Source organism: Rousettus aegyptiacus, unplaced genomic scaffold (genome assembly GCF_014176215.1).
Source record: "Rousettus aegyptiacus isolate mRouAeg1 unplaced genomic scaffold, mRouAeg1.p scaffold_m13_p_6, whole genome shotgun sequence".
NCBI lineage: Eukaryota > Metazoa > Chordata > Mammalia > Chiroptera > Pteropodidae > Rousettus > Rousettus aegyptiacus.
Genome location: NW_023416309.1, coordinates 61,654,198 through 61,670,237, shown reverse-complemented (window position 1 = coordinate 61,670,237; position 16,040 = coordinate 61,654,198). Strand labels below are relative to the sequence as shown.

The following is a 16,040-nucleotide window of genomic DNA, read 5'->3' as shown; positions in this document are numbered from 1 at the left end:
TACTCCAGCTTCATGGAGTCTACGGATGAATATCAGTTTGTGGAGCACCTGTTACCCCACCACTATCAGCATCCCAAAGTCCTCAAAGCATAAACATTACTCCATTCCTAGTGACTGTCAGCTTTCCCCCAGAGATCTCCCACACACCAACTCTGCCCTACTTTGTGCCATCCACCCTGCCCTACTTTGGGCTGCACTCTTAGATGCACAACATCCTTGTCTACAAAGACATCACACATGGCAACCAGCAGATAACTGAGATCCAGAAGGTAGAGGGGGACATCTGGGCCCTGCAAAAGGATGTGGAAGTTTTTCTGAACCTACTGCAATGGAAGACACCTGTCACTCAGATCAATGAGGTGACAGGTACCCTATGGGCCCAGGGCTACTTTGACTGGCAGCTCAAAGACTGGTTCCTAAAGAAGGGCATCTGAGGCCCAGCTGAGCAGCCTGCATGATAGCATCCTCCACAGACTGGAACCCAGGGGATCCCAGAAGGAGGGAGATAGGTGTTGGAGCAACTAGGATTAGAGTACTGAGACCAGGACTAAAGGCTTGGGCAAAGTGGAATAAGAGCTAAATGGCTTTGAAGAAGGCTTATGTTGCATAAGTGCCAGCACTGGAGGGCAGTCATATATTGGAGACCTACCAGAAACAGCCAAGATAGTGGGGGGCATTGGTTGCTGTACTTCTTGACCATGACTTTGGCCTGTTCCTGTTTTCCCTTCATTGGAGCTCTGTCGGCTCAGCTATTCAAATTCTGCAGGTTATTGACTGCCCCTTTGGTGCTAGCGATAGCCTAACCAAGTTTAGGGAAGGATAGCACGGAACAGAGCCATTGGACACATTCTTCCATGGCCATCAGACTCTCACTGCTGCAAACATTCCCAAGCCCTTGCTTTAAGCCAGACATGGCTTGGTGAAGGTTAGAGAGAAACAAATGACTCACACATGGGTCCTGGAAGTCTTCAGTTCTAAGTGCAGTTCTGGCACAGGGGCACTGAGTGTCCATGTCAGCCCCTGGGCTCATTCTTTCAATCCAAGGAGAGAAATAAGGCTCAATCAACTCTGCTCCATTCTACACCAGAGTTGGCCATGACTGAGTTTCCAGCTCCAAGAAGCTAGGGGATTAGCTTTAGTTGGTATGCTTAAAAGACATGAAATGGTCTGGTCCTTCACCCAGGTGTGGCAGTTAATAATTGGTAGGAATATCAAGGCTGCGGAGGTCACATCTGAGGAGCCAGTTCTCAGCCCCACACTCGGATTCCCAACACAGACCACCAGTGCCGGGAAAAGGAGTTCCCACAATATCTGGCGGTGAAAATCAGTGTATATTCTGTCCAGATGAGACAAAGGATGACTAGAGTACCAAGAATTCCTCTTAAAGGGCCCATACATGGACTTAGTTGCAGACAGAATCACTCTTTCTGAGCTTCAGTGCTGGGGCAGCAGCTCAAAAAGCATAGGGCCATACTGGGAGGAATCAAATCATCTGGCTTGAGGAAAAGGGCTGGAGGGGCAGCTCTGGGTGAAATAGAAGTACTGGCAGACTCCACTGTCTCTTTGTTTAGCCCTCTCCCTACATAGCCAGCAGGCAGAAGTCATTGATCCTTTCCAGAGCCTTTTTACCACCAAGCCTAGAAATGAATACAGAGAGGCAGCCAGAATAAGGAGACAAAAAAAAAAAAATAAATGTCCAAAACGAAAGAACAGAACAAAACTCCAAAAAAAGAACTAAACAAAACAGAGAAAAACAAAACAGAGTTTGAAACACTGGTTGTAAGAATGATGAATAAACTTAAAATAGACCATCCACACAGAAAAGCAAAAAGGAAATGACAGCCTTCAATGAAAATTAAACAAGATGGATTTAACTGATATTTTCAGAACATTTCACCCCAAAGCAGCTGAATATATATTGTTTTCAAGCACACATGAAATGTTTTCTAGGATAGACCACATTAGGCCACAAAAAAAGTACCAATAAATTTAAGAAGGTTGAAATCAAGCATCTTCTCCAACCATATTGGCATGAAACTAGAAATCAATTACAAAAAAAAACCCTGAAAAATACACAAATATATGGGGGCTAAATAACACACTACTAAACAATGAATGGGTTAACAGTGAGATCAAGGAAGAAATCAGAAGATACCTTGTCACAAATGAAAACAAAAACATAACAACTCAAAATCTATGGAACACAGTGAAAGTAGTCCTAAAGCGGGAAATTCATAGCAATACAGGCCTACCTCAAGAAACAAGAAAACTCTCAAATGAACAATCTAACACACTTAAAAACCATAAAAAGACAGCAAACAAAACCCAAATTAAGTAGAAAAAAGAAAATAATAAAAATCAGAAGTGGAAATAAAACAGTCTAAAAAAACAATACAAAAGATCAGTGAAACCAAGAGGTGTTTTTTGGAAAGAAACAGAATTGATAAACCTTTACCCAGACTCATCAAGAAAAAAAAATAAAGAAGACCCAAATAAATACAATCAGAAATGAAAGAGAAGTGGCAAATGACACCACAGAAATACAAAGAATTATAAGAAAATACTATGAACAATTATTTACCAACAAATTGGACAACTTGGAAGAAATAAATAAATCCTAGAAATAGATAATCTTCTAAGACTGAATTGAAAGAAAATATGAACAGACTGGTAACTACCTATGAAAACAAATCAATAATGAAAATATACCCACAAAGAAAAGTCCTGGACCAGATAGCTATACATGTGAATTTTACCAAACATTCAAAGAAAAATTAACACCCCTCCTTCTCAAACTATTCCAAAAAAAATTCCAAAAACTTCAAGAGGAGACGGAAGGCTCCCAAGCTCATTTTCTGAGATCAGCCTAAACCTGATTCCAAAACCAGACAAAAACATTAAAAAAAAAATTATCCCTGAAGAACATAGATGAAAAATCTTCAACAAAATATTAGCAAACCGAATCCAGCGATACATTAAAAAGATCACACATCATGCTCAAATGGATTTATTCCCAGATGCAAAGTTAGTTAAAATCTGCAAATCAATTAACAAAAGGAAGGATAAAAATCATATGATCATATCATTAGATGCGGAAAAGATATTTGACAAAATCCAACATCCATTTATGATAAATACTCTCAGCAAGGTTAGAATAGAGGGAACATACCTCAACATAATAAAGGCCATATATGACAAACCCATAGCTACCAACATACTCAACAGTGAAAAACTAAAAGCATTTTCCTTAAAATCAGAAACAAGACAAGGATCTCCATTTTCACTTCTTTTCAACATAGCATTGGAAGCCCTAGTCGCAGCAATCAGAGAAGGAAAAGTAAATAAAAGGCATCCAAGTTGGAGGGCAAGAGGTAAAACTGTCATTCTTTGCAGATGACATGATTCTAGGTAGAGAGAACCCTAAAGAGTCCACCTAAAAACTGTTGGAACTAATATATGAATTCAGCAAAGTAGAATACAAAATTAATATTCAGATAGTGATTGCATTTTTATACCAACAACAAACTATCGAAAAGAGAAATTAAGTAAACAATCTCATTTACAATTGTATCCAAAACAATAAAATACTTAGGAATAAATTTAACCAAGGAAGTAAGACACATATACTTGAAAAATATCATTGAAAAAAGAAACCGAAGAAGATACAAATAAATGGAAGCATATACCGTGCTCATAGATAGGAAGAAATAACATCATTAAAATGTCATTGCTGGAGGGACCAAAATACCAATGGCATTTTTCAAAGAACTCCAACAAATAATCCAAAAATTTATATAAAACCATAAAAGATCCCAAATAGCCACAGCTATCTTGAGAAAGAACAAAGTTGGGTATATCACACTACTTTATCTCAAACTATATTACAAGGCTATAGTAATCAAAACAGCATGGTACTGGCATAAAAACACACATTGATCAATGGAACAGAACAGAGAGCCCAGAAATAAACCCACATCTATACATTCATTTACTACAAAGGAGGCAAGAATATATGATGGCATAAAAACAGTCTCTTCAATAAAAAACTGGACAGATATGTGAAAAAAAAAATGAATCTAGACCCCTTTATTACACCATATACAAGAACAAACTCAAAATAGATTAAAGACTTAAATGTAAGATCCAAAACCATAAAACTCCTAGAAGTAAACATAGGAAGTAAACTCTCTGACATTGTTCTTAGTATTATTTTTTTGAATATGTCTCCTTGGGAAAGGAAAACAAAAGAAGAAATAAACAAATAAGACTACATCAAACCATAAAGTTTTACACAGTAAAGAAAACCATCAACAAACTGAAAAGACAGCCTACTGAATGGGAGAAGATAGTCACCAATAAGGGGTTAATACCCAAAATATATAAGAAACTCACATAACTAATACCAAGATGGTGAACAGTCAGATGAAAAAATGGGTAGAGAACCTGAATAGAAGTTTCTCCAAAGAGGACATAAAGACGGCCAACAAACATACAAAAAGATGTTCAACATCACTAATCATTAGAGAAATGCAAATGAAAACCACAATGAGATATCACCACACCTGTCAGAATAGTTATCATTAATAAGTCAATAAACAACAGTGTCAGCAAGGATATGGAGAAAAAGAAAACCTCGTGCACTGTTGGTGGGATTGCAAAATGGTGCAGTCACTATGGAAAACAGTATAGCGGTTCCTCGAAATGTTAAAAATAGAACTACCATATGACCTAGCAATCCACCTCTGGGTATTTATCTGAAGAAATCCAAAACACTAATTAGAAAAAATATATGCACCCCCTATGTTTATTATGGGCAAATAACGAAGATATAGTACATATATATGATGGACTATTACTTGGCCATAAAAAAGAATGAAATCTTACCATTTGCGACACATGGATGGACCTAAAGTATATTACACTAAGTGAAATAAGTCATACAGAAAATGACAAATACCATATGATTTCACTTATCTGTGGAATCTAGAAAACAAAGTAAACGAATAAAACAGAAATAAACTCATAGATTCAGACAACAAACTAATAGTTGCCAGAAGGAAGGAGGTTGGGGGTGGGGGATGGGTGAAAAAGGTGAAAAGATTAGAAGTACACATTGGCAGTTTCACAATAGTCATGGGGATGTAAAGTACATCATGAGGAATATAGTCAATAATATTATAATAACTATGTATGGTGCCAAGTGCGTACTAGACACATCAGGGGAATTACTTTATAAGTTATACAAATATTTATCCACTGCGAAAATGTCTAACCAATATAAAATTAGTTACACCTGTAACTAATATAATATTGAATGTCAACTCTAAGTGAAAAAAAGTGTTTTTAATTTTTTTTAAAGAAATACCTACAAAGGGAGGAAAAGACCAGAAACCAACCAAGAATCTAGAAGAGACTAACCATGAGCTTCAACTGGACAGAACGCTCAAGTAAGGCAAATACTAAAGTATCCATAACATTTGTCATAATAAGGTCATTGGTGTCCCTAACAGATTTAGCAAGTGATGAGATTTGAAATGTGAAAGGGAAATAGAGAAATATTAGCCAGAAAATACATCTTCAACCTATTTGCTGTACAATCTATAGATGATGTAAAGGAGACTATCTGAAGATTATATAATCCATTATTTCTTGCAGATATCCCAGAATGTATGTCTGAATCAAAAAGGATCATGGGGCCACAGTGTTATGGCCCCTAGAAACCTGTATTAAGTTCTCCTTTGGCACAAAGTGTCCCGCTTCTCCTAAGGAGTGATTACAGGGAGCAGGCTGTACTGATTTCCAGTAGTCACTGAAAGATTATTTATTGTTACCTATAGGAAGACCAGAAAAGGAACATGTTTTAGAACTTTTAATGTCTCATTAGAAATTAACATGATGGTTTCTTTAAGGGCCAATGCAAATCATGTAACAGAGAACATTTGCATTTTTGCTATGAGCATTAGAAAAATCAAACAAATTTGGCTGATAATAGCAAAGAATACCAAAATAATAGCATAGAACTCGCATATGCCTGCATACCACTTTGTCCCAATATTAATGTGTTCCTGTATATTTTTCCTTGAAGCTGATTTTCATATATTCCTCTATCTCTGTTCTTACCTATTGACTCTTAAGCCTCATACAAGACACTCTAAACGACGTAGGGAAAACAGTAAATAACTCACCTGTGATGTTCATTTTCTGCATCTCTAGGAAACAGGTAGAGAACTACAAAGATGGAGCTGGGTTGAAGAAAGAAAGAATGGATCATAAGATATTTTACTTCCCTTGAACCTCCTGGATACTCCTGCCTATAAAGTTCTACCCACTAGCTGGATAAAATGTCCTCCTGTAGAAGAATATCCTTTGGTCCTTAACTACTTTGGCAGTAGTTTCCCAGTCTTTCGATAGAAACTGGTTTTGACTTAACCATGTCTGAAAATCTGATTACTGCCCAGGGCACTAATAAATGGGATGACTCAAACATTCACCTTCTCAGCCTTCTCATGCTAGGCAGAAATAAGTGATCCAGGAAGCTTTTTTTCTCTATTATTTTCTAAGTCTGTGAAGTCATTATGGAAGAAGCACTCATGTCTTTCAACACTGCATGTGGTAAGATGGCCTTCACACCATGATCTGGAATGGGTGGGGAATTTAAAAGAAGTCAAAGGCTGTTAGGGAGGTCTGAGATAAAATTTTCTTATTGGTAGATGGTATTTCTTTCCCCAAGTCTGTGATCTCTTAAATCCTCTAAAAAAAAAAAAAAAAAGTGTCATTTATTGGGCAAACTTGCCTCTTGCCTTAGCCTCAGCTCACCTCTCCTGAAACTTGGCTCAGCCTCGGGTTGTCTTAGTTTGAAGGAAGGCTTGCCGAGCACAAAGATCACATATTGCTAGAAGCCATGCAAATCTAGGATCTGCTTTTTCTTGGCCTTGGTCCTCTTCTGCTCTGAAGCACTGGTGAGAGATCTCCATTCAGATAGTCCATCTTCCAGGTGGGAGTCCTCTTTACCTCAAAAGATCTGCGCTGTGCCTAGGAACCAGGACCTAAACTGAGGGGACAAATCATTTTAGTTGGAGCCTACATGAGGGCCCCCAATCTTGGAACTTCCTATGCCCCAGAAACTTCGGCTGGTCCTTAACATAACTCAGTTGAGGACCACTGAGGGTGTACACAAAGGCTGAACAGTTCAGACCAGACCCAGAACTAACCATTATGAAGTGTGACCCAAGAACCCTGAAGAGATAACAAGAATCCCAGAAATACAAGCACCCGGTGATAAAACGGAATCCACGTTATACTTGACAGCAATGTCCTTCGGCTCTAGGCAGAATCATTCTTTAGGGAGAGATGTAGATATGTCTCCTAGAGCCTTCTCTCGCAGAACGGGTAGTCTTGAGACAGTCAATGGCCTCTCTGCGTCTCCATTCCTAATCTGTTACCGGTAAGGCAAGGACTCCCTGAAGCACTAACTGACTGTTCTGCAGCCCAATAAATGGAGCCGACAACACTACTGCGACCTTTCTGAAGACCCGCAGATGACAATAAGCGCGCAAAGATCTGCTGTGGCTACTGCGTAGAGCTAGCTAGGCTGCGAAGCCCGGGCCCGGTTCTCCTGTAGGCTCCACTTGCTTTCCATTCTGGCCGCACCCCAACCGCGCTCCAGGTGTGGTGGCGCCGGGGCTGGGACCGCGTGCAGAGCGACTCATGCATGCGCCAGAGAGCCCGTCCCCGGCTACGGATCGGTGCCTACAGTACACTGGTAGTGGTTTCCTACTGGGCACCACGCAGAAGCCCCGACATTCTGAAGCGGAGCAGGAGAGACGGAGGGGCAATGATTGGGGGCCCGAGTAGGCGTGAGGCTCTTTCTGGATCCCAGACCCTAATGAGGGTGAAAGACCGGAGAGGAGACCCAAAGTGCAAATATTTAAAAACAAGGCCATGACAGCAGGGTTTCTCCCAGGAAAGCACAGAAGCTTAGTGCTCGTAGTGGTGGCAGTAGTAGTCATGATGATAAAATGTGATGCCATCTTCCTAGAATTACAATACACAAAAAATTGTAGATAAAAATACAAACTAAAACTACGATGATACAGCCTTATATCTTAGGTGACTGTGCTAAACCTTCAGACAAAAGGTTTTACAAAAATGGGATTATAAAGGGCATAACTATTAGAGCATGTTTTCTGTAAACAATGTAAAGATTAACTTGGTCAAAGTATTTCCCAGTTCTTTCATATTGAAAACTACAAATTTGAAAGACTTCAATGAGCAGACATACCTCTAGTTTTTCCTATGGTTCCTGAGAGAGAAGATTGCTATAGAGAAAGGCTCCTGGTGGATAAATGAGATCAAATTTAAAAGCAGAGTCTCTCCCCGCAAGCAAGCCGCAGCCTGTTTCCCACTCTGAACTGTACTGAACTGCCTGCCTGCACTGCATTCCTCTAGCTGAACCAGTCCCTATAAAGGAGTTCCCGGAATTATATTTCAACCACTAGTACTAAGACTTTCCCCATCCAAGCATAGCTAGGCAGCTTTATCCTTATTAAGGACAGTACCTTTTGGACCAATCAAACTGTAGGGTCCCCAATTAGGGACCGGAGGCAGGGACTCCTATCTATAAAAGTCAACTCCCCAGGTGGCTTGTAGAGCACAGTTTTCCTTTTCACCAGAGAAGGAAGACTGAGTTTCTCTGGCTGGAGCTGAAATACTGAAGAAGTCTTGCCATAGCAGGGAAGGCAAGATTGGAGCACAGAGAGTGGGTACCTTGCAGCCATGCTGTTTTTGTGGCACAACTGTACTGCTCCATTACTGTGCTTTTTTCACAGCTGTGCTGTATCACAATTCTGCTGTTTGCACGGAATAAAGTTTCCTTCTTCACTGCACCCCAAATTGGGGATTTCTTTTGGCATTAAATTGGCACCAACAGCCATCAGTTGATATCACCAAGCAAGGGCTCCCTGCCCTATATGCATAGAAGCCAATACTATGGCAACGGCTTTTGAGGAAAGAAAAAGGCTGTGAGGTGGACCAGCAAAGTGACAGAAGGCAAGGTTCAAATCTGTCTTCCGGATCCAGAGTTCAGGCAAGATTAATGGGGTTTCAGCAGCATATCTTCCTGAACAATGGACCCGTAGCTTCTGAAAGGGTTCCAGCATTCAAGTTCCGGTCATGTCCCAGTTCTTTAGTTTCCTGGTGCAGAGCAGTTAAAGGTTTACAGTGTTACTCACAAGTAGTATGTCCAAGATTTAAACTTTAAACTTTGCTCCAGGTCTTGTTAGAAACAGAATAGGACCAGTTTGAGCAGACTCTAAGATTACAAAATTAGCAGCTGTTAATATTTTGCCATATTTGCTTTATCTAGATGTATATTTATTTGTGATAACACATCAGCCCTAAATATGTCATTATGTATCTTCTAAGATTAAGGACATACTACTACATAATCACAATATCATCATCACACTTATAAAAATTTTCACAGTAATTCCATAAAAAGCATCTAATATAAAGTCCATATTCAAATTTCCCCAATTGTTCCGAAAATATCTATTAGAGGTTTTTGTTAAGTTTTGTGAAGCTTTTTTTTAAAACTAGGATTCAACAAAATCCACATATTATATTACATAAAAGTGATATGAGTAATAAATAAATGAAGACATGGGAAAATTCACTCCCTAAATAATCGAGTACTGATTTTCCCATTGGAATAAGTATAGAGAGTATATTCTCAGAGAGCATAAATCTACAAGTAGGATAGCAAATTTTTGTTTTAATTCTGTTTCACATTTCCTGACCATTCCAGAGTATTCTCTACCAATACTACTGCACAGTGCATCAAAATCAAATTTTATTAAAAATCAAAATTCTATTCCAGAGTTATCAATTGTCAGACATGTTTTACAGCACAAGCATTAACACTTCTAAATATTTGTTAGTTTTTTAAAATTTTTTCTATTTTGACAACACTGAGTATTAAAATTAACAGCACAAGTCAGCAGATCATGCACAATTTTCAAAGCACAGAAATAACATTTATAGGAAATTGACATGTAATACAGTTAAATTTTTTGTGCTAGTTAAAGGGGACTATGTATAGCAATAAACTCTGCCATCAATTCGCTGTTTAGAGTTCTGTTTAGAGTTTAAATATTTTTAAATATTAAGAGAATCGCAGTATTTGAAACTTTATGCATTACATACAACTTTCGAAAATGTATTCACATTATTTTAAATTTGCACAATTTACATTCCCATAAAATGTGGCAGCACTATAACACAACAGAAAATCCTTTGCATTGTTTAGATATGCATGAATTTCAGTAATCATGATTTAATTAAATAACAACAGTCCCCTAATAACACAATTCAAATTTCAGTTACCAGTATATATCAACCATAATTACATGAAGGGCAAACTTGGCTGCGAGCTCTTCAGTCTACAAATCACTACATTAATAATGGATACACATCATAATCAGTGACCAGTCACATCACTTCTTTCAAAGTCAGTGAATGGTCACTGCAAATCTGTTATTCAATTCACGCAGAGCAGCAACAGTTGTAGTTGTGTGGGCTCTTTGTCTCCCAGTGATAAACCATTGTGGTTACTAAGAATTGCAGAATCTGGATAGAGTCCAGCCAGACCTCCACAGCTGCATAAGGTTGTGTCCCTAGGGTGATATCTCTCCCCCTTACTGCTGATATGGGAAATTTAAGAAATCTAAGATGGCCACCCTGTCCCAGAGGAATTTTAACAACCTCATCTCCCTGGAACACTACCTTTCCCTATTGAAACAAAAGAACACCAAGTATGCAGTAGTAATCAATATATAAATCTACCTGCCTGCTTTTGTTCGAGGTCTGACTTTGGAGAGTGAATCCTCTGAGGCCGCCAGCATAAATAAACTGCCTGTGATTCTTAGTTCGCTGAGTGCCGCTTGGTTCTTCTGAGTTCACAGGCCAAAATCCGCAACACATTGGTTCCCTGACCAAGAAACCCAACCGCACTGGTGGTTTGGGCACAACACTGAGACGCTGGTCAGCCAAGGCAACTGAGGAACTAGAAGGCACACCCTGCCCCAGTTGGGCGGTCTTGGGCCCAGCTGCTCTAGGCCAGCCCCACTCCGTTGTTTCCCCCTGGGACTCTGAGCAGCAAGAACAAGGAGATTTAGCGGATCCACATTGGACATGGTAAGGCCGAGGCCCATGGTAGACAGGGCCACCTTAAGGGTGGAAGGGGAGACTGATCACCTCCCAGGGGCAAGTACCCCTCACGCAGTGACCACCAGGAAAGGAATGTTTTAACCTCTGACAGCATACGTGTGCATCTGTATGGATCTCAGAGACCTGTCTCTGAGTTTTCAATCTGTGGCCCTACAGTGAAAAACTATGGGGTCTGAGAGGGCCCCATCCTGAGGTTCTGTAGCAACATCATAAGGCATAACAGTGATTCGTCCCTCCGGGGAATGACCAGGCCTGAGGTTTATATGGGTATACCTTAGCCAATATGTGCTGAAAGTCTTGAGAGAGACGTGGCCAGGCGGGCATCTGAGTGGTCTCTGAAAAGGGACACCCCACCCTGTCCGTTTTTGTGGTATCAACACAGTGGGAAACATGGGATCAGGTCAGAGTAAGGCAACGGTCCTTGAGAATATGTTAAAGAATTTCAAGAGAGGTATTTGCCTAGAAGGTGGTGATTACTGAACCAGCAAAAAGAGGCATACCGAAGAAATAAAGACAGTGTGAAAGAAGGTTTGTGGAAGTAGTAGAAGGTCTGTGAAGAGAAATCCTGAGGAAATTTTGTGAAGGGAAAGTACAGGATAAGATTTGTGAAGAAATTCTGAAAGGTAATTTTATGTAATAAAGTGAAACAAGGTTGGAAATTTAAATGCCAAGAGCAAGCCGATGCAAAAAAAAGGAAAAAAAAAGAAAATGAATTGTTTCTAATGTTCTTGAGATTATTGGTCTGATGCAAATGTTTTGAAAAGGTTTCCTGGGATGAAAAGTAGGATTCTGTATTTCTTCAAAATAATTTTAGTGTTTTGTTGCTTTAACTAGGCTTCTAAGACTTTAGAGAATATATTAACACTGGTCTCTGTGCTTACTTCTCAAAGGAAGCTCTCTGCAAATATTGGGGGAGTTCCACTAAGCCAGCTATCTTAGGTTGTATGTTGGAAACTTTTAAGGAGGGTTTCTCTGAGGAGTATAGGGTGATGCTGACCTTGGAAAAACTTCATATTCTTTGTGAGCTTGAATGGCCCACTTTAGGGGTAGGCTGGCCCTCAGAAGGGACCTTAGACCTCCCCACAGTGAGAGCAGTGTATTGGGTAGTGACAGGACCCCAGGATATCTAGGCCAAGCTCCATACATAGACACATGGCTTCAGACTGCTCCTATAGTGCTCCCTTGGGTCCAGTTCAGCACAAATAGGCAGGGACAGAATCAGGCACTTGTGGCCCACCCAGCTAGGCGAAAGGACAAGGAGGCACAAACAAAATTAATTCACCCAGGGGCCCTAAGAAAGATTCTATCTAATGACTGCCGTACATCCCAATAGCTCCATCAGTTCCTGCAAAGCCACTTTACTATCAATTGCCAGATAGGCCTCTACCCTCATTGCCTTTGCCACCCCCTACCTTCCCAGAGCCTCAGCCCAACACCATGCCTCCATCTCGTTCAAGTTCAACTTAATAGAAAAGCCCAAAAAACAGTGGTGGAGTGCCTGGAAATAAGACGGCCAAGTTAGAATGATTCTTGTCCCTTTTGTTAGAAAGCTCATGAGATCCCCACTACAGGGAAAACATCATGAAAAGTCCAAATTAGAGGTAAATGCTGGGGCTAGGAAGTCAACAAATGTGTCAAAAACAGCAGATACACACCAGGAGGTAACTGACAAATGGGAAAAGCAGAAGGTGTCCCTGTTGGCAGCTGCATGAGGGAATCCAGGTGTAGTGCAACAGATGGCTGCTCCCACAAGGCAGTAAGAAACCAAAAGAAAATTACACCATAACCTATGTGCCTTCTGTAGAGAGATCAGCCATTGGAAGAACAAGTGCCCTCATTGCAGGGAAACTGTAAGTCCAAAAAGGCCAGAGAATTTAAGACATCAACCTAGGCCAGTTGTCAAAGAAGACTGGGCCAAAGGACAATCAGACTAAGAACAGTCGCAATAGAAGTAGGGGGGCCAATCAATGATTTGTATAGTGGACACAACACCGTAGCCATGGCCAAACATCAAAAAGAGGACTCAGTAAGTTTTGAGGGACAGCTGAATTCTGTCAGTTCTGAGTGCTAGGTTTAAATGTAAAGGTTCCCTATACCATAATTCCATTAATGAATAGTCAAGAACATAAGCAGCAGACCAGCGCCAGAATGACTTATTATCAGGGATTGCTGTGCGAAAACCATGAGTCCATCTCAAAACTGTAAGTACATTAAACCCTGCAGACTGCCTTGGTGCCAGAGGTCTTTAAGGTGTCCAATAACTGGGACTGGGTAGAGAAGGAAGCAAAGTACAAAAGGGTGCCAATTTTAGCTGCTATAATACAGGGACCATCTCAAGGTGACCTTAGGCAGTAAAAACTGTGTTAGCTAGGAAATTACTGCTTGGCTATCACCCATGTAAACATAACATTCTAACAATAAGCTTTCTGCTTCTGTACTCCCTCTTGCACACCCGACCTGGTAGTGAATAGAAGAAAAATAGATCTTTGTGTTCAGGTAGAATGAAGAATGGGTTTAGGGCTTAAAAACCTTGTACCTCTACTTTTTGGGGCTGCTTAATTTGGGGTCTGCATACCCCTGGCAGACCCAGCTAGCTGAATAAAGAGTATGTTTCCTATAACTCACTGATTTCTGGTGGTCTGTGTGTCTTTCAGGGACTGGCAGCTACAACAAAACCTTGCAAAACCTTACAAAGCCTTCGCCCCACATAGCAAGCCTCTCATGAAGGGGTTGCTCTCTCCTCCAACAATTGAGGCCCAAGCACTTGCAAGCTCCAGTCCTAGAAAAAATCCTCCGGAATCACAACAGTAGAACCTTAGGTCATCCTCGACATGACAAAAAGAAAAATACTAAATTTTTACTAGATACTAGACCTGCCTACTCTGTCCTGACCCTTTCCATAGGTCTCTCTCTCCAATGCTAACAGGAATAAACAGTAGCCTAATGTAAATTTCCTTTCCCATTGTGAGACCAGGATTAGCAATGAAGTTCTCTGCCACAGATCAGGACCAGGGTCCTGTGCAGAAAGTGCCTTGTCTGAGAAACTAGGACACAGACTAAAAGGGGAAGCCCCCTTGCCCACCCCACAGTGCACGTTGGTAGGGAACCTAAAGGTAGGGAACCTAAAGATAAACCATTTGTAGATAATAGCCTCTGTCAGGGTTTCCTACCAGCAGGCCAACTACCTCCCAGCAACCTGTTAAAAGTCAGCCCTTGAGGCGAACAGAAAGGGCCTCACCCAAAACTTAGGAAGGATAAGGCTATGCCTTCTTTAAAGTGTCTACTATAACACCAGCAGAAAATGTGTAACATTTTCTAAGTGCGCTAACTAATGTTTTAACATCTCAGATAATATGACATTGAATTACAGCACCACTACTTCTGTAAATTATGCAAATTACTCACTGATAGTTTGTTATTAATGGAAGAACTATTTATTCTTATGTTAAAACCAAAACCAAGGGAAGAATTTTCTTACAGCACCTAAGCTATCAACTTCATCTTAAGCTTGTCTCAGATGAGACCCATCAAAAGAGGGAGGAAATGAAATGGGAAATCTCTTGCAGAGTTAGTCTTTTTAGTAAACCTAGTTAAGTTTTCTTCCCTCCTTCATAGAAAAAGCCCCTCTCCCTCAAATCCTGATATTTTCCCAAACTCAGATCCTCTGGCTATTGATAAGAGACATCAGCCCATAGTTAAGCAGAAACGGTGTTAAGACAGATCCTTAAAGTCTGAGTGGGAAGAGACTTTAGGCCAAAGGTCTTTTTACTCTTTAAGAAATATATTAACCAAGTCTATTTTTCTTTACTTGCTTCATAGGCAAATTAATAGATATGTTATTTAAATAATCAGTTTGAATCTTTTTCCTTGTCTAGGGACTAAGGCTGTACCTCAGCAGGAAACCCAAGACCCCACCCTGACTGAGGCAGAAAGGGAAAGAGCTCCATGAAACCCCAGAAGGCAGGGACTATGACCCTTCTCAGCAGGAAGCAGATACGGAAGAAGAGACCTCCTGCCTCTCAACATACATACTAATAAGGGGGTTCATGGCTCTTAGAAAGGAGTTAGGCAGGAAAATTAGTTAAGGGGTTTGTAGGTCTGCCTGCAAAGACACTAAGGTCATCCTATCTCAGAAGGGGTTTGCTGTAATCCATCATGCACCCCAAGGCCTTTAGGCTTCTCCTCTTACAAAATCCTTTTCAGGAGACTCGCCTGCAGTGTGAAAGTGGGGGAAGAGTGTAACTGCAACTATGTTAGCAGAAATTTAGGAAAAATATAGATTTAAGGGTAGTCAGTCAGCAGAGAAAGAAATTAAGTAAGTTCTGTGTTAGGATCTGGCTGGCTGAATTAACTTTTTGAAAAAGGTTTATACACAGGTATTTGTAATAAATTTAGAGTCATAGTCGGAAGACTTATATCATAATTGGTTTATTTTCCTAACTATTGTAATATAATTCTCATTTAAAAGATAAATTAAATTTTAGAAAGAGCCCCCATGCTTCTAGGGAATTAGGTCCATCCCTTTTAGTCAGGAGAAGAAATATAGGTTAAAGATTAGAAAAAGGAGCCATTCCAGCCAAACTAAACAGGCTCTCACATTGTTATATTAGCAACTCTCACTGCCATTAAAGTTACAGGTATTACTCTGTGAATCTGCCACACCTGGGTAAAGACAATAGCGTCTCTAGAGAACCAGGAAACTTAGACTGCAGAACGTTTTCTTGATCAGCTGCTCTGGATTGTGTTCCAGAGGCAGCAGAAAAGCCACCTGAGATAGTTGGCCCTGCTCTGGTCACCCCTGGAAGCTGGTCAGT

At 40.3% G+C, this 16,040-nt stretch overlaps 1 pseudogene; it reads left to right on the top strand.

Annotated features, from left to right (window-relative positions):
- The first annotated feature begins 203 nt into the window (after positions 1-203).
- LOC107517806 overlaps positions 204-16,040 on the top strand; it is a 37,401-nt pseudogene continuing 21,564 nt past the window's right edge.